This window comes from Bemisia tabaci, chromosome 2 (assembly GCF_918797505.1).
Source record: "Bemisia tabaci chromosome 2, PGI_BMITA_v3".
Lineage (NCBI taxonomy): Eukaryota > Metazoa > Arthropoda > Insecta > Hemiptera > Aleyrodidae > Bemisia > Bemisia tabaci.
In genome coordinates this window covers 28,560,079-28,580,307 of record NC_092794.1, presented here as the reverse complement: position 1 = coordinate 28,580,307, position 20,229 = coordinate 28,560,079, and the positions used below count along the sequence as shown (strand labels likewise).

Here is a 20,229-nt window from a genome sequence, read left to right as displayed (position 1 = left end):
TTATTATAAAAATCATTCAAAAATTATCCGCTAATTTATCTGTGATGAATTTTTCTGTTTCAGGTAGGATCTCAACCGCATTCGATCTTTAACTTTATGTTGCTTAAAAAATGTAGAACAAACGAGTCACTGACAGTCATCATTTTCGTAAGTAGATATATTGGCACCACTTTTTCTCCACAACTTAAATCCATTGTAAACAAATCTTCAAAAGTAAGGCAGCCTACCGAGATAAGAATAGATCTTTCCGCTTGCATTTGAATGGATAAAACCCAGCGGTACCTACCTTAAGCGGGAATCTCCACTGCTAACTGCGAGGCTCGCCAAACTTATTTACTTCACCCAGTCATTGTTCCTGCTTCTGCACAGAAACATTTTCTTTGACTGACTTAACAGCCTGCACGCTGAAAAGCGGAGTCAGAAACCTGCCTCTCCAAAGACTTGGAAATTATGAAAATCAATGGCTAAGGAACAATGATGTCTATCTGACAATTTTGAAGAAGGTTCACTTACTTAGCTACTTTTGCCGCATTTTACAGTGCGCATACGCAAGATAATGTTTTTGGGGTTTTTCTTTCCAATTCTGCTAGGAAGTGCTATATTCACGCTGTTATATATGGGTGGATTTCAGCTTATGGGATTAAATATGGGAAAGACGTGTAACTGGTTGCTCCAAACTTTCAATTATAATATTTTCTCTCGATGTTTGGGTTTTTGCGTAGAAGCAGGTCACACCAACAACGAAAAAATTCCTCAGGAAATTTGAATAACTCTAAACCTTTTATTCAACGTGCTGAACAGTGAAAATGTCCGTTTTGGTGACGTGTAACTTGGAGGTAGTCAATGTATCAAATCGTTATATAAATAAACCAGGACCTTTTGCGAGCTTTGTCTAATTTTTTTAAAGTCTTGAATGTATATTTTTTGATATAATATGCATTGAAACACCAGAAAACTAAACTATTCAATTTAATTTGAGACTTGAAGCGTATAACTTATCATTATGTCAGTTTGGTGACGCTATGCGTTCTGTGGCAACTCAAGAGATAGCGCTTGTTTGCGGATTAAGGCATGACAGAGTGCGGAAGTGGAGAACGAACAGACGTATACTTGATAAGTCCACATGATAAATCCACAAGGGCTTTCATTTAAAACAAATCCGAGGAAAATCGGTCCAGTAGTTTCCGAGATCGAATTAGGACAAACTGTCCAAACTGAAGGAGGACAAAAAAAGCCTTAGGATATTAAATATATAGATTTTTTCTTACATCTACAGGTGGTCTATCGACCTAACTTCAATGATTCGTTAGATTTTGTTACTGTAAATTGGCAGGAAAAATTAATAATCGGCAAAATGTCAGGTTTGGTGACGTCACCAAACCTTACATGTCCAAACCAGACTGACATGTCAGGCTTGGTAAAGAAAAATAATCGTAAAGATATTGCGATGCGCGTAGTTGAATGCTATAGTATGTAGCTCTTAAGATTACAGAAAAGTAGTCTTTAGCTTGATATGGCCAAATCACTTTATCAACTTTTTTTCAGAACCATTTTCTCCCATTAGCTGAAATCCACCCGTATCTTATTCAAAAAGAAATTAAAGTCAACCTCAAAATTACAAAAATGGTTTCGAAGTTTTTCCCTTTTCCAGTAAAATTGCAAGCTCGCATGCAGGCTGTGTTGTTCCTTAGCTATCGAAGCACATGGTCTCTGAGTGTCAAAAAACTTCAGTTTTCTACTTGATATGATGAACGATAGGTAGTGTAAATCTATTAGCTCTCTCTTGAGGAGAAGAGAGTGATCAATTACCTATTTGTGATCCCCGTATTTGAAAAATACTACATATTTGAGGAGAATGCTTGTTTTTACGACTATAGCCAACTCTAAGTAAGGCCGCATGCCTCACATTGTCTCACCTGGAATTTTTATGTTCAATGGAGTTTATTGGGAAAAAAGGAATGTTGCTGATTCGAAAGAATCGCCACTGCTTCTTCTCAATATTTCACAGTGAATTTTCGAGAATCGGATCTGGAAATGTGACGGCACAAAAATATGCTATCTCTGACAGTAGGTATTACAGTGGGCTATTCCTTTTGTACAGCTGCTCGACATGAAGGAAATAGTAACCTACCATGGACCAATTTTCAAAATTAATTATTGCTCCTGACCTGGCACAATATCATTAAACGAGCCACTCTCTGCAAGTAGTCGCAAACCGCCGCCGATCGAAGAAAAGGCAATACTTGATCGTTTTCAGCCAAAAGATCAAACCCAAACTCCGCTATGAGCCTCTCAATCCATGTAACTCTTTCCTTCCCAGAGCTCACGTGAAAGCAGAATTGTGGCGTTACGTTCACTCGTCCCCGGTGGAGAGGCTCAGTTCTAGAACAAAGGCCGCCGATATTTTAAGCCGCGCGAAAGTTGCAAAGGACTTGCACTTGGGCTCGACAAGGGGTAGAGAGAATCAAACGCATCAAGTAATTAATTAACGAAAACCGAGCCCGAGCCGCGATGCAGTCATGAAAGGAAATCAAACGGGAAAGCGTAAAACTACACGTGCACCTTATTTGAATACGGCGTAAGCTTAACGAAAACGCTACGCGGATTCGTTGGTTTTTGCCCGAAACGGGAGAGGGGGTGTAACGGCAAAATGTGCAACGAGCCCTGAATCTCGGCACCGGCCGACTACCCGGAACTTGCCAGGCTCTAGGATGATGTTACGCCGACGAAATTGGATCTTTTTCCGAGCATCGAACATGGCAAGAATCACAAAGCTCCGAGCTAATTTCGCTGAAGAAACTTGTCGGATCGTAACGCGAGCTCTTGAATCCGGCTTACGATCTTTCGTCACAAATGAGTGCGAGCACTGTGTTTCTAGGATCAAAACAATGCTCAAAATAGGTGCGATATGCATCGATAGCTGGAGCGAATAATATTATGCTGATCGAGAAATTTGCAACAATATTATTGATCCAAACGATCTCTATCAGTTTCTACGGGTGATTTTGCCAATCGGACGAAGAGCGGAGGCCAGCGGAGGCCTCCTCAAATAACATTTCAAGACGCTACCAAGCCCATTTTAAAAAAAACTTCTTTTAAGCGCTCAGCCGATAGGCGGCGCTTATTGCTTTCGACAGTCGACTTGCCACTAGAGCTCTAGTATAGTAGGGCGCTCCAGCGGTCAAATGTCGCACCAACTCATCGATCCCCAGAACACCATTTTTAATTTTTTTTTTTTTTTTTTTTTTTTTTTTTTTTTTTTTTTGTCGATTAGCTGATAATACCTCTGTGAATACGATTGAATACAAATTAGCGTGGAAAATAAATAACAGTCCTAAAACTCTCTTCGCTGTGTAGTTTATAGTTACTTCATAATTATCTCTGTAAGTCCAGGATTCACGTTTTTTTCTCCGAAAAACTTTACCATCGGTGATAACCTTATTCGGAGCTTAGTAGAATTCGCCTACATCTAGGTTATGTGTCTTTCACCTAGGTACTGGAGAGTATTGCCATCCTTTTGCCCATCTCTGATTGGTTCATGAGTTTTGGCCTCGCTGGCACTATTCTGGCCTAATAAGATCAATGCTCATTTTTCTGTAGGTACTGCCATGATTCGGATTCAGATGACGATGACACCACTCTCCCGTATTTGCTTCTCGCGTCTCACCTACTCCTTTGTTTTCGTCTTTTGTTCATAAGCCATCCGCTTCGTAAAGTTTGTGTTGTGAAATTTAAGAGTTTGAACGTGTCTAAGAAGTTGTGCCCAAGCACCAATTACAACACGGTTTGCATTCTCATGCTGAAAAGTATAGAAAAATGACAGGATCATTTTGCGCAGTTCAAGCGCAGCGATTTGCACCTTCTTAATTGCCACCACTTCATCGCTGCAAATTATGAAAAGGACCTCTGAAGTATATCCTTGATCATTGAATATCTGTTATTCTCAAAGCGATGTCGTCATCACATCCTTAGTAGTTCACAACTTCTGATTATTGAGTTTAACTAGGTGTCAAAGAATCTAAGATATCTGAAGTAGCAGAAAATTGTGTACCTACTTTCAAATTCTAATATTTTTTGCGGCACCAACAGTTTCATAAATATTCCCTATAACACTCTACTCTGAAACTACTACATTCTCCCTCTCACATTGCTTCCCTCTCACATTGCTCCATATCAAAGGTATGTGTTAGCCTCTTATTTGTACTAAAAATTCTAGGTTTCATGGCTCATTTACTCATTCACTCTCTGGTGAATTTGGTTTCGTCAGATCGTAAGATTCATTGCGTGACACCTTATGTGCTATCTCCGCAGACTTAACTACTGGCATTTGAACGCTCAATTAGAGCAAAATTTCAACTGACCTGTTGGCTACTTTTCAGTAAAGAAGGTAAAAAACCTTCCTTAAGGACTCGCTTTGAGACGATAAAACAAGGTTTTACCGTTACTTACCGTAAGATGATAATGTTCAACCAGACGATGTAGGAGATGAGGTTGAAAGTTACATCACCTCCATATGTGAGGAAGTTTTCATACCTACAACATGATTTTATGACTTACAATAACAATAGATACTGCTTTCGTCTGGCATCCTTTCATGCGTCGCATCGTCTAATAAGCGAAGACCTACATTTAGTTGATTCCAGTTGATTCCATAAATAGGTAAAATGGCTTGGAGGGAATAGCTATTGAGATTGCAAGTTTCGTGTAGGTATATGTGGAAGTTTTCATTTCTGCAACCTGATTCTGTAACTTTTGATACCTTGCTTCACTTCGGTATCCCTGCCGATGACTATAGATTGAAGATACCACTTGGTCGATTCAACAATCCGTGACCCAAGATACAGAATTTGGTATTACGAGTGGATAAGAAAACCTATAAGATTTAAGTTGACTGTCTTAAGAGAGAGTTAAGTTTTACAGGTAGGTAAGAAAAGGTAAAAAATATAGGAATGAACGTCCTTGAATTTTTCCAGTGAGTTCCTAAAAAAATAATCCTTCATTAGTGGCAGGAAAAGTTTCCTTGGCAGAAATTAGAGATTGGATGGCTTAATGTAGAAAACCCATTTCGTGAAATGATCACTACAGTTTTTTATCCCTATGAATGAAACCCCGAAAAAATGGTGGTAGGGGAGCAAGGCATGCCATACGAAAAACAAATGTAAATAGAATGAGTGGGGGGGGGGGGCTGCAGGAGTTAGAAAAATGAGCTGGAAGGGGGGGGGGGGGTAGAATAAATGCTGGCAAGAAATTAGAACTAACCTAGCTATGATTTATTTGAAAAAAAAAAAAAAAAGGTTACCAAGGAAACCAAGGAATGGAACTTTCGTAAAAACAGTTTAGTGGAAAATAGCGTAAGTAGGGCACTTACGTTAATTACCGTTTATAAGTAAACGGTAAATGCGATTTCACCGAAAATCTATACAGTTCTTCATAACACCAAAATGGACAAAATTGCAAAATTTGAAGAAGCTAACGTAAATCTAACGATAGTTATCGTGAACGAAAGAATTGACGACATAGGTCGTCGACATAGGTATTTGACATTTCAGAAATGCAATGCGGAGGAGTCATTTTTTGTCGAACCAAAAACCAAACGGACCCAGAGTTTCATTCGCATCCCACCGTAAACGTCCGTAATACCAAATTTCCGCCATTTTCCAGATGAAAAAGGATTGATAAGCATAAAATTGCATTTATCCTGTCTAATCTAAGTTCATCCTAATTCGTTTTCCAAGAACGTTTTTAAAAAATAGCATTTCATCAAACTAGAGAAGATTAAATTAACGTCATTTCATCTCGCCTTCAATTTCAGTGTAGGCAACAGGAGCTTCCGCGTAATCGAATAGCGGTATCGTCGTGAAATGGCACGCTCACTCAGGCAAAACAAGCGCCTATGTGGTCGAATAGTGGTACATCATCCCCGAAACAATATCGGCTTAATGCTCCCCGTTATTAAATTAATAATTTTTTGTGAAGCATCTAGACCCGTGACTTCAGTCACGAGCTTTCCGCTACTAATATACAGGGTGTCCCAAAAGTCCGTACCCCCCCCTCGTAACTTTTGAACGGTTAGCGATAGAAAAACGAAACTTTAGGAATTTTTCTATCTTATAGGGGTCCATGTTCTAGGGGGGGTCAAAATTTTTGTCCCCCCCTCAGGGGGGGGGGGCGCGGGGGCCCCCAACTTTTTTTTTCAAATGGTAACCCCTATCTTGTGATACATCATTAGAAAGAGCATAAAGAACTAAGAATTTTGGCGCAAACCGCAAATCAATATCTTAATTTTTGACCGAGTTATGATAGGTCAAAGGTCAAATTTGACCTATTTTCAAAAAATCATATCTCCGGTTCAAATTATCGTAAAGAAAAAAATAAAACGGGAAAATTTACCAAATTGTAAGCACTTTCAAGTAAAAATCACAGAAATTACTTCAAACTAATTTTAAGGGGGGTTTCGGATCCCCAAATACGTCATTTTAAAGGTCATACGATATTCTCGCGAAATGAGCCAATTTCTCCTTACCTTTCCTAAACATTATCTTAGTAAGTTCAAAATTAGTTCAAAATTGCGTTTTCAAGTCCCCAAATTTCGAGCAAAGTTCAAAAAACAAAATTTAAGGTAATTCAATTCAACCATTTAAATTTCATTTTTTTTAAAACTTTGTTCGAAATTTGGGGACTTGAAAACGCAATTTTGAACTAACTTTGAACTTACTAAGATAATGTTGAGGAAAAGTAAGGAGAAATTGGCTCATTTCGCGAGAATATCGTATGACCTTTAAAATGACGTATTTGGGGATCCGAAACCCCCCTTAAAATTAGTTTGAAGTAATTTCTGTGATTTTTACTTGAAAGTGCTTACAATTTGGTAAATTTTCCCGTTTTATTTTTTTCTTTACGATAATTTGAACCGGAGATATGATTTTTTGAAAATAGGTCAAATTTGACCTTTGACCTATCATAACTCGGTCAAAAATTAAGATATTGATTTGCGGTTTGCGCCAAAATTCTTAGTTTTTTATGCTCTTTCTAATGATGTATCACAAGATAGGGGTTACCATTTGAAAAAAAAAGTTGGGGGCCCCCGCGCGCGCCCCCCCTGAGGGGGGGACAAAAATTTTGACCCCCCTAGAAGATGGACCCCTTTAAGATAGAAACATTCCCAAAGTTTCGTTTTTCTATCTCTAACCGTTCAAAAGTTACGAGGGGGGGTACGGACTTTTGGGACACCCTGTATACTGGACGGACAAACGGTGCACTCGATTTTGTCATTCCAGTTCTAATGAAGAAAAGATACCCTATGATGCATGTTAAAGTTGAGGTTAAGAAACTGACAACCAAGCAATATCCGTAGAAGGAACCTCTCACAGCGATAGTATATTTGATGTCCAAAAAACGTAAGAAAACCGTTTACATCGGTTTCGATCCGAATATTTCAATTCTCTGGGACATCTTCCGGATAAGCAAATTATCACAAGATTCATTTCCGAACTAGCACCGCCAATAAATGACCTTCGGCCAAAATTATGTCTACGGATACATTATCAACTGACAATGGACATCCTAAAAACATAGCTCAAATAATCGTGGCACTCTTCAAGTCAGAAATGCATTCAACACTTCTTCCGCAGCACAATGTTTTTAAGTGCCTAACAAAGGGACATTCCAAAGACATCTATTTTTTTCAGCAAATGGTAAGACACGTAAACATCCGTTGGACGTTAATTGAAAAAATCACCCACCCGGTGAAAAAGCCTTACACCCGAAGGACGTCCGATCTTGTGTGCTGCACATCGCGGGAGTAAGAGACATCCAATGGACGTCCCGTGGACTTCTTTTCATACTATTTCGGTATTTTGCGGATATCCGAAGGACGTCTACCGGGCGTTTAAAGTTGTTTGATTTTTTATTTTTTCAAGAACGTCCGCTGGACGTTCTCGGGATGTGCGCTGCATACATCAGAAATCGAAGACATCCGATGGACGTTCCACGGACATTGCTCCGATTCTTAGGTCTTCGGAGATATCCACGGTACGTCTTCGGGCCGTGTACAAATATCGGCTTTGCGCCTTCTTCCGAAAGTGTCCGCCGGATGTCCATCGAAAGTGTGCTGCACATCGCGGGAGTAAGAGACATCCAACGGACGTCCCATGGACATTCATGCTATTTCGGTATTTTGCGGATATCCGAGGGACGTCTAAGTTCAAAATTTTTAGATTTTTTATTTTTTCGAGAACGTCCGCTGGACATCCTTTGGATGTGCACTGCGTACAGCAGAAATAGAATACATCCGATGGACGTCCCACGGACATTGCTCCAATTCATAGGTCCTCCGAGATATCCACGGTTCGTCTTTGGGCCGTGTACAAATATCGAGAGCCTAAAATGTCTGCCGGATGTCCATCGGCTGTGTGCTGCACATCGCGGTAGTAAGAGACATTCAATGGACGGTGTCCTTGAAGTCCCTTTCCGCCTTTAACTTTTGACCTAATGGAGGCATAGCTCTGAAAATTAGGAGATGTCCCTAGGACCAAAGGAGCTCTTTTTTGGTCCCCTAAAAAAATTTAAGGACCCTAATTTTTTCCAAATAGAAAGACTCCCTTCGTGATACCTCGTTCAGAGGAATATAGAAATAGAAACTTTTTCAGGCAGACTCGAAGTCATAATCTCAAACCGTTCCAAAAAGGCGGCCGGCTTAAATTCAAAAAGGCCGAAATCGGCAACTCGATTTTTCGCCAATAGATTAACCTGAAACTCGATGGCTAAGGGTATTCTGACACAAGAAAATCGGCTTTGACAACAGATTTTCTGTTAAAATTCTTTTTCAAAATTTTTCCGAATTTTTCAAAATTGCGGACTGTTGAAGTTAAAAAAGGCAGAAAATCAGCAACCTTGATTTTTCGCCGATAAAATCGTCAGAAATTTGAAATTTGAAAACTGATATGGCACGAAAAAAATGATTTGGAATTAGATTTTGAAAAAAACGGAGGTTGCCAATTGAGAGTCATTTTTAACTTCAACCGGCTGCCATTTTAAAACTGTTTGAGATCATGATTTCGCGTTAGCGCGAAAAATATTCTTTTTTTACGTTCTTCCGAATGAGGTATCACAAGTAAGGCCTTTCCATTTGAAAAAAAAATAGTTGCTGTCCGTATCCTCTTCCCCAAGGGACCACATACAATTTTTTGGGAAACCAAAAAGTAGCCTCCTTTGTCCTAGTAACACCCTCCAAGATTCAAATATTTCCCTCAAATAGGTCAAAAGTTAAACCTGCACGTGCGAGATAGGTCACTAAAATGTAGACGGCCAAAGGACGTCCCCCAGAAATTTATTCAGCCTACATGAGGGTTGTAAAACATTATATGACGGTGCGTTTCAAAAGGTATGGGAGGGGACATAATAACATGCAATCAAGACATTGCACGAACTTTAGGAATGGTGTCTACCAGAAATTGTCTCGTTTTCTCAGTATAATATTTCAGGAGCCAAATTAACTTTTGGCATACGCATTACGAACTTGGCATACGAACTTTAGGAATGGTGTCTACCAGAATTTGTCTCGTTTTCTCAGTATAATATTTCAGGAGCCAAATTAACTTTTGGCATACGCATTAAGTTGCATGAGTTTTTGCGGATGACACTAATAAGGCGTTTTTCTTTTAAAACTTGTTTTTCTCGATCATTATGAGAGATACCAGTTCAGAGGGTGAGACATTAAAATATTGCAAATGCGGAAAATAAGGACCACCTTAACCCTTAACAGCACAGCACCCCGGAATTACTAAAGAATGGGCCTGTTGCAAACTTTTGCTAGAGCAAAACTAAGAGTTAATTCCTACAGATAATGCCTCAAAAATCACGATGAGCGCATCGGCAAAGTCTGAAATGCTCTCATAACTTCACAATCTGCGTAAGAAATTTGCGGTTTTTTGAGCTTCCCGCTTCGAAAACGATACTACGGTACAGGTGAACATTTTCTTAGAGGAGTCGTTCCATTGGCGACAATACTCATCATGGCCGACGCCAGTCCGCCAAAACACGTGTGATGGGACGAGATAACACTTGAACAGGATTAAACCATATAACAATCGGCGTGTTTACGTTCATATTTTCCTCGCCCGCCTTAATTGACCTTGAACTCTCCTCGAATTACGCGAGGAACTGCGCAAGCGTCGGCCATGATGAATATTGCCGACGATGGAGCGACTCCTCTAACAAAATGTTCACCTGTGCAGTAGTATCGTTTTTGAAGCGGGAAGCTCAAAATAACGCAAATTTCTTACGCAGATTGTGAAGTTATGAGTGCATTTCAGACTTTGCCGATGCGCTCATCGAGATTTTTGAGGCATTATCTATAGGAAACAACTCTTCATTCTGCTCTAGCAAAAGTTTGCAACAGGCCCATTGCTAAGTACTTTTAAAAATGAAAAATGCAAAAAAAAAAAAAAAATTCATCTCACCGCCGCGCCAGTCCTAAAATTTAATGTAAGTATACTTCCTGAGATGCATATCTTTAAAGTTGGAAGTTTCAAAGAAATCGAAGATACGTTTTTTCCAAAATTGAAACTCACAATTTTTAATTTTTGGAAACAAATCGGCTCTTTTCTGTCGGCCAATCAATAAAAATATAAAATCAAGAGCTCTAAAATGAGCTACCTAGATATGAGGACTGTACTGCTGTGCTAAGGAAAAACACCGTGTGAACATTCGAGAGTTGTCAGATTTCTTTAAATTAAACGCCTACTTCCAAGGATACTTATGATTGTTTTTTCTTGAACTTTTCAGATAATTTAGACCTGATAGTGAATAAAATTCTCTGAAAAATTGGAGGAAAAGAATTCACAGATTTTCCTGACAATTCGTATTTTATCAAAAGAAATTTGGCAACGCCTAAAGGCTCATACGGCGTCCTTCCTTAGCACGGCAGTGTAGCTGTCTTTGAGCACGTAGCTATTATTTCGTTTGTGAGAGGGGGGGGGGAGGGCGCGCGCGTGTGAGGGTGTGTGTGTGTGTGTGTGTGAGGGTGTGTGTGTGTGAGGGGGGGGGGGGTCCTTCTTTAATTTTTGTGTGAAAAAGACCCCTTAAAAGCCGCTGTCTTTCCCCCTTTTTTTTGCTTTTGGGGGGTCACCTACCCCTGGCTACGTACCTGGCTGTCATCTAACCACAGATGTTCTAGGTACTTCAAGGATTTGCTTCTCTAAGTAAGTAATATTTTGAATTTAAACCTAGAAATTGACAGCCCTGTCCTGTGTCTTGGGCAAATTTATAAATGAGTCAAAAAGCTTGAAATCTGTTCTTTTTTTTTACTGAATGCATATAATTCACTAAATTTCATTAAACTGTAAGATGGTCAAAAAGGGTGCCTTGTTGTTTAACACACAATGACCTAAAGACTCAAATACACAGGGTTTGTAATTTGGTCGACTGTAAGTACTGTTCTGAATTTAACCCTTAAAAATTCATACAAGCAAGCTGAACAAAGAGTACCACCAGACAAAATATGACGCTTGCCCAATTTCAAGATATTTGAGCGTTTATGTGGACACGAATGAATGGGAAAGACGCAGGTCTTTCAGCATTATTGAGAAACATTTGAGCACTGGATTTATGTCATGCAGCATTTAAAAGTCTCAAAGTTCTTACAGTTTCTTTTAAAAGAACCAGTTCATTACAGAACAAAAGTAATAGGAAAAGTTTAGTCTTTCGTCACACCTCTCTCCTAAATTTACCTATTTTCGGATCAATCCAAAATTCTCAGTGAAAATTTTTGTAACGGCAAATCCAAAAAACTGACTGACTGGTATCTATGAATTAGAACAAATTTTGCATGTGAAGTCTATCCAGCGAGTTCAGAGTGTAAAATTACTTATTAAAATTATCATCAGAATTGATGGCCCTCGACAAAATTCACACGTAAATAAATAATAGGAGGCAAAAAATATGGAAATGAAAGAATTGTTGTAGGTATAAGATATTGAACCTTGAAAATTAATGATCTTCAAATAAATAGTGCACCACTGGCCTCTTGCAAATTTGACTTTCAGAAGAAAATCTTGCCCTGTCTGCAATTGACTTCTTATCGCCTACGGCAAGTAAGCATGATTTTGGCGCTTCCATGATTGCAGCAAGAGAGAATAGATCTTGCCAGTCATGAAAATTAAAAAAAGATATGGAGCAGAATTCAATTGTTAGGGAGTCAATGACTTGGATCCTGACAGAATTAGTATTCAGAGCGTTATCTGTTTTCAGTGCCTAAGATAGAATATTTTTTCAAGGTTTTTATCATAGGTACCTATTTGATTATCTACTTGAAATGATCTAGGAACAGATGCTTGTTCTATTGCTTTGAGGTGCAATTGGTAAAGACATTGTCTTGCATCTGCACTTCTAGATATTATCAACATAGGAACTGAGGTGGGCTACTTTATTTGCCATGAATGTTCATGCATATGCTAATGATTCCACTGGAACATGATGTTTAAATGGACTTAAATACATAAAAATAAACCTAACTTAATCCCTGTTTCATGAAAAATTTGGTATCAAAAGTGCTGGTTCAAAATTACTCTGACAAATATGAACAGCTGGTCAATAATCAATAGCTCAATGAGGTGCACTGAAATCTTGATTCTCACCCGAATATTAACTGGATGTAATTTGAACCCATGAGTAAGATGAAAAGAGATAAGGCAAGCTGCGGGTTTCTTTCTCTGCTTTTGTTACATCTGAGGATTCAAAAGGCAGCCAGGTAACATTTGTGTGAGTAACAAGAAATCCGCAAATGACTACTTCAAAATCAATGTCTGGGTCATTGCAAGCCACTCAAGTCATGAAAAGCAAGTCATGAATTTTAACAACACTTTTTAGCTATGCTCTGGTGACTAATTCTGACTGAACCAACTCATCAGTTGCCAAAAAACAGTTGCTAAGGGAAGTCTTAACGATAGGCAGACACATATTGAGGAGTCCGCGCCAAATAAAGTTACGGAAGATTGATGGAAAGGTGTGATGGTGTGACGGAAGATTTAATATCTTGATGCTTGTATTCACTGACAATGCTAAACTAATGCAGCTAGCCCATTGCACTCTAAAGGTGCATACTTCAACTTATTTGGTGTAGATTGTAACGCCTTAGTTCTACATGGCACAGCTTCATTTGAAATCATGCGGTGAAGCGTGAATCTTTCGCACATCTTGCATTGTAATGGTAGTTCAAATCGAAATACGCTTAGCAATATGTATCTGCCTCGAAAAAGAAACATGGCAGATACTTAAGCAACCTGTTTGAAGTGTCATATCTTGCTCAGAATGTGGAGTGGGAATGTACTTACTCATAATCAGGGATTCCTGTCTTTGTCAGCCATCAGCATAAGCAACCATCCGACTTGAAATTAAGTGTACAGATAATAGACCATTTAAGCAACGCTAATTTCGAAATAATGCTCTTTTTTTTTTTTTTTTTTTTTTTTTTTTTTTTTTTTTTATGTTATATCGAATACTTATCCCGGATCGAGACTGCATAGGTACCGCACTGAGAATTGAGATCAAAAAATGAATGAGCACTGATATCCCGGCCAGTCGCGCGATTTTCGTAGTTCGACGGATGGCTCCACTTACACAGTAATATGGAAAACATCTAATTAGACGGCGTTTTAAAACTTTTAAACTCAATCAAATCGGATACTTTGAAATAACGGCTGTGAGAAATGTACAGAACCATGAACTGAATGGTGAATGCCGATCGGATATTGCGAATGAAAACAAAACCTAGAATCAGTGATGCAAGTGTCTCAAACAGTAGTTTCCCTAAATTTCTTCTCCATGAAATAAATTGCACTTGAATAATGGCAAAATTTTGCGTTGACTTAATTAAATTCCAACCAACATTCTCCAAATAAGTGATAAAATAAAGTTTACTTAATGCTGAGTCGACGGAACTTTAACTAGAAAAAGTTATGAATCAGTATGTGCTGTCAAGTACAGTTGGTACTTAGCTTTCTCCCGGCCAATGTTTTGTCAAATCATGACTTTGGAGGTTATTTAGTCTTATTGTTAGTCAGTCGGTGTTTCGTAGTACCTCTTTCACGTTAGGTTTCCCAATTCTCTGTTCTGTGCTCTGTGTCTAGTGTCTAATTCGGCGGGTGAACTTACTCCAGACTCGTAGGGATGGTCACGAAAATGAATTACTTAATTCATTGTCAAACAAATTATGTGTTGTCTGCTAAAAGGCTTCGGATTGTTCTGTTTGTAGTCTCGTGGAAATCTGTCGCGTTCGGAACATTCGTATGTTTTCGTTTCTACCTAGAATGAAACCGTTCATTGAGCCAGCTTATCTCTTACGAATTCGTTGTATAATAGTTCGATAACAAAAATTAGTGCCACCGTGAAATTCATATCCGTTATTCGCATCTCTGCGCCACTTTGAAGTATGTTTGGGTGAGTCAATTTGAATATCATCATTTTCTAATAGGATACTGTGAAAACCATTCCCAGTAACAGCTGATCAAGTCTTTCTCTATTTAGCGAGTAGTTTTGAATTTCATTTAGAAAAGCACTTTATAGAGAGGTGTTGCAGTCGAAGCGAGAAATCCTTGATGCAGGAGACGTTTGCGGGTCGGCCATTGAAATTGTATGTTAGTCAAATCGACAAGTCAAAACCAAGGTGAAGTGCTGTTATGTCATTTACAGCTTTGTCAGTAACTTTCTCTGTTGTGCCTAGAGTCTACGTCAAATAAGTTTACGCACTATAAGACTGTGACGGTAGACGGTATGATGTCACTTTTAAGTGTAAAGTTAATGAATGGAGGAAGATGGCGGATCCTCTGTCGCAGTCTATAAGTGCGTAAACATATTTGGGGTGGAATCAACGACAAGCTGATGTCTGCTCTTGAGTTGCTAACAGCTTGCCGTCAATGCCACCCAACAATCCCAACATAGGTACTTATTACGAAGGACAAAATTAACAAAGCCACCCGATGCTATGCCTTCATTCCACCCAAGCTTTGTCGTGTGGAGTTTATCAACATCAGGTTTAACAATTTGCCTCCTGCAGAAAATTCTTTGCTTTTTCCAGAAAAAGCAGCCTGATAAGACATCTAAATTTGATATATTGCATGTTCAAGATAATAACAAGTCTAGTGTTATCATGCTGACACAGTTTCTGTAAGACAGAGGAAGGCGCAAACTCTAGTGTTCAGAGTCCTGCTGTATATTGTCTGTAGTGGCACATTGTCCAACCCTTCATTAGTGTCATACGCTAAACGCACCGAAAAATTAGGGGACCTGGGTCATCCCAATGCCTTAAAAATGTGATGCACCCTGTTTTGATTCTTTCTTACTTCCAATCAAAAAGGTTGCAAAATTTTTATAATAGCTTTCTGAGTTAAGCCTATAATAGACTCCAACTCCTTGTTTGCGCCTTCCGCTGAATTTCATGGGACACGAATGGAAAATTTGGTCCATCCATAATGTGTCTCATCCGTAACACTTTTTCCTGATGAATGGCATTGGCATAAGTTAGGAATTAAGGACAAAATGTGGGGACACTCATATCAACTGTACCCCTTTGCAGGAAAAAAAAGTATATTTGAGTGGCTTGGAGGACAATGCGCATAGGTGCAATTGTTAGAAAAATTGAGATATGAATGATTTCAACTAAAATTAATCTTAAAGTAAATTCTGTTAAGGAAGTCACCGATAAATTCCAATTTTTAAGCATCAAAAAATGAGTTTGAATTCTCTTTCCGCCATAAGGGTCCATGTACTTAATTTACAAGTACTTAAAAACAAGTATTTCTTGCAATAGAAAAAACTGCACTTACGCGCCTTGTTCTTCAAGCACCTCATTTCAACCCTAGAACTAAGAGCCTAAACTGAAAAAACAATTTTTTTTCTTTAAGGTAGGGCATAGATACCTAGCATGCATAATAAGTGCACGGTTAACAGCTGAAAAGTACTTACTTTCAAACCTTGGAACTTTGGCAGAAGCTTCCTCATTACTTTTTGTTGGTTGTCAAATCTCACCCGTACATGTCCATTATAGAAAAAAATTGGCCTCCGGCCAATTTATGCGCGGCGCTACGCGTCGGCATTTGGGGGGCTTCGCCCCCCCATCCGCTTAGCGGATTGGTGCGGGGACCGCACGGGACTTTCTCGCTCGAGCCGGCGCTTCGCGCCGGCATAGACACTTTTACTGGAATATTTAGAAAAATACTGCCAATTTTACAAAATCATAAAGTTTGATTGGAATTTTGATCACAGGATAATAGTTATGAAATTTTTATTCAAACCACTGAACTTTATTGTAAATGTCTTCGCGATATGTGATGAATTCATATATTCGGACTCGACTTGTTCATTTTATGAGGCATCTTCAATTAAATATGTAATTGATTAACAAAGTCTCCTGTCAAAGATGGCGATCCGTAAAAATCTTAGCTTTTCTACAATTCATTAGGATCCATTAGATTCATTGACATCATACTTCAGATACGATTTTATATTATAATCTCTCCTTAAGCACGGTCAAAAGCCATCAAATATCTACTTGAATGGGTAGAATGACTATTCGATGTTCAAATAGTCTTAAAACTAAACGGTTTTCGCTTAGCATCTCCCAAATTTTAAATTTGGCGGGCGAATCTACCTGCTGGAAGGTTCACCACACGCCCGCCAGGAGCGCCATCTCCTTACTGCGTATCCCTGTAATTCAAAGCGAAAACAATAGAGAGCGCTGAGAGCGCCATCTCCTCGCTGCTGTCAACAAACCTCGGTTTCTAACAATTTATAACCTCCTTTATTAAGTAACAAGCATTAAATCAGTCATATTTGTGCCGTATTATTATATTATATTTGTGCTTAGTACCTCGTAAAAAGGAACCGCGAAAGATGGAATCTGCCGAGATTCTAAATTCATTAACAACAAACATATTAGTTTTTAATAAAGATCTAAGTGTCAGTTCTTGGCGTTAGCTTGATGATTCATAGTACCTTTGATATATTGTGAGTACCTAATTAGTTGTCTAATTTTGCTTGGTGTATACCTACGGAGTAATTTTGGAAATAGTATATGATGCATTATATAATGCATTTGAATGTAAACCTCTGGATGACCAAAAAACCAGAACAAGTGCTGATATAAAATAGGATCACCTCCTCCTAGAGGATCATAAAAAGATCTATTAAAATTTCGATCTATTAACAATATTGTAATCGCCCCTGCAAGAACGGGCAAGAACGGGGGATCCCTGTGTTTGTTTTTTGAATTCCTGGGTTTCACCTGACTCAAAGCGTTCGCTGCTGTTATCTAGAAGCGTTCCGACTCACTTATCAGAGAATTGAGCGTTTCCTATCGGTCCCTCTGCAATTATGAGATTAGTCCAAGAATCCTTTAGGAACTTAAATTAATGACTCAGATGGTGCTTTTGAGCCAAATTTCAAAGAATTAAAGGCATTTTTTCAAAATCTACAGTCCATGAGCTCTCCGTGTGACCGAAGTGCTCTCCTCGCTATATGACGCGTAACCCTTCAATTTTTAGTTTAGTCCAAAGACCTCATAGGAACTTACATTATTGAACCAGGTGGTGCTCTTATGCCAACTTTCGAAGAAATGAAAGGCATTTTTTTTCAAATTTACAGTCTTTGAAAATGAGTTGTTTGTGTGATGTCGCGGAGCAAAGTGCCCTACTTTTGGGCCTCGTAATCCCTTGAATTTTGAGTTTAGTCCAAAGATCTTTTAGGAACTTAAATTAATGACCCAGGCGATGTGCTTGATGCCCACTTTTAAAGAATTAAAGGCATTTTTCAAAATTTACGGTCCCTCAAAATGAGCTTTCCGTGTGATTTTGCTGAAAATGGACCTTTAACCCAATTTGACCCTAGCCCCCCCAAATTTTAGCGTACCTCAAAATCGTTGGACGTGCATAAGGAGACCATAGATATGGTGTCCTGTGCCAATTTTGAATGAAATCGAACAGATAGATTCTGAGATATCGCTGTACACAGATTTGGGGGACGCCACACGGACGGACACACATTTTTTCAAGTATGGTTATTTTTACTCCTGGGACCTTAAAACGTCTAGAAATGATGAAATTTCAACTTTTTTTTTTTTTTTTTTTTTTTTGGAGGATGACAATACTTCCTCTCTACCCTATGGGAGCGAGAAAGTAAAAATGACAACCGTAACTCAATATTTCTGTTCAAAGTTGTGAGGTCACTGGCACTAGATATAAAGCGCATCAATTAGATTACACTTCTAAGCTTTTTTGGAGGTAATGCGTTTAAAAGCCTACATTTCACCTGACTCAGTCGGTTGAGTTTAAAAATACCCATCTCCAGCTGTGGACCCAATTGACGGTTTGACAAATCTCTTGTTTTTACCCCGTACTTATTGCTAGCCCCCCAAAATATTGATGCACCTTAGACATACTGGAAGGACCTTAGAACATTATATGGATGGCCATTGCTGCCAATTTGAATGATAACTTGTTGATAAATATTCACATGCATATGTCGCAGGCAATTAGTCAAATCAGGCATTTAGTCAAATGCCTAGGCAAATAGTCAAATTTTACCGAAAACCCACTTTGGCTATTCGCCTAGGAGTAGAATCAAATAAGTTTTGCTCTACCATGTCTCCCGACTTTTTAGCCCTTCAAAATGGAAAAATCTGACCTTTTTTTTTTAAATTTTGTTCAAAATTTTACGCTTAATCAGATCCCAACCATCGTTTTAGGCAGTTTTTGCCATTAAATATCAGAATTTTGGCCCTAAACAGCTGAAATGTCCTGTACCGTAGCCTGTCTGCGACTCAAGTGCGCAACTTTAACGCTTCCTAACCATCATCTTGCATCTAAATACTTCCACTTCTGCTGTAAATTCACACTCAACTTGTACCTAACTTATTATTTTCAGTTATATTCATCTAAATAAATGAAAATATTGACCGTCTTTGCGTCAAGCAGCCTTGTCTGCGGAATTCGCGTCCTGTACCGTAGCCCCCTTTTTTCAGCATCATTTCGTCCGTTAGAGTGCAGCATTTATGAACTTTGTTTACTTTTTTTGCGTTATCGTGACTATCACACGCTGATGTCGAGCAGAGGAAAAAAAACCCGCAATGAAACAGTAAATTTTGACCGTTTTTTATGAGTTTCTAGGTTTAACGACCATCTAGGATGTCCTTACCGTATACCTACCTTTTTAATGCATAAATCACTTCAAACTCTCGAATTTTGGTATTTTTTGATACGCTCTGATATCTTAACCTCAAATCCAGAATTTCAACCACATGCGTGAATATGCCCGAGCACCGTTGCCAATAATCACACGATTTGTCCGCACCGTAGCCGTCCGTACCGTAGCCCGTAGCTGACGCGCGATGCGGCCGGGTCTACGGTAAGTACGGACAAAATGCGAAATTCATCCAGAAATCGGTGCGCTGTTTGATAGATCATCCCACTTTACTTTATTTTATCTATCACCAAAATTTGGAATTTAAAAAAAAAGAGAGACGTATTTTTTTTTAGTACGACGCGACTTAAAAGAAGGAGGTTTTTTTTTCGATGATTGCATAAGGATCGCCATCTTTTTATTTTTTTCATTTTTTCTTTTAGGACTTTGAGTCCTCTTTTTCGTTTGAAGTTCATAGCAATTTATTCGTTTATTATTTATTCGTTAATATCTAACTTATTTTTTTCTTATTGTCCTTTAAATATTTATTTAAGGTGATTTGTGACCACATTTTCGATAAATTTACCTTTTTGTTTTCAAGCTTGTTTTAAGAACTCAGCTTCTAAGGTTTGTCCCTATTGAACAAGAGAGCAGAACTGGATTAAGTAACTGTAGTCTCTGATATAGTTCTAAACTGCGACTTTGAAGAGCCATAAGACACACATCAGATGTGTAATCACTTGGTTTGGGCCAAAGAAACCTTGAACTACATGAGGTCATATCGGTAAAGCTTGAGAGGTCAAAAGGCTTATAATACTAAATAAATGGTGAACTTCTAACTCTTGAATGAATTCAGGACCACATACTTAAGACAAAGAAACTGCAAAACATTTGATTTGAGGCGAAAATGAAAAGAGAATGGTCAAAAAAAAGTAAAAGAAGAAAGTCTGGATTTGGACACCGGACTTGTAAGACTGATTTTCAGAATGCACCTTAAAATGAGCCGATAGGCCGTGGCTCCTGGTTGTAAAATACGATGAATATTATTGCCAAATGCTT

General features: G+C 38.7%; 2 long non-coding RNA genes across 2 annotated transcripts in view; both read left to right on the top strand.

Moving 5' to 3' along the window:
- LOC140224041 (uncharacterized) overlaps window positions 1–20,229 on the top strand; it is a 110,284-nt gene that overhangs the window by 13,694 nt on the left and 76,361 nt on the right. The gene's annotated exons all lie outside the window — the stretch shown is intronic.
- LOC140224040 (uncharacterized) overlaps window positions 14,326–20,229 on the top strand; it is a 39,974-nt gene continuing 34,070 nt past the window's right edge. The window contains exon 1 of the long non-coding RNA XR_011899281.1: window positions 14,326–14,436. This is a non-coding gene — a long non-coding RNA (uncharacterized lncRNA). The remainder of the gene's footprint in view (window positions 14,437–20,229) is intronic.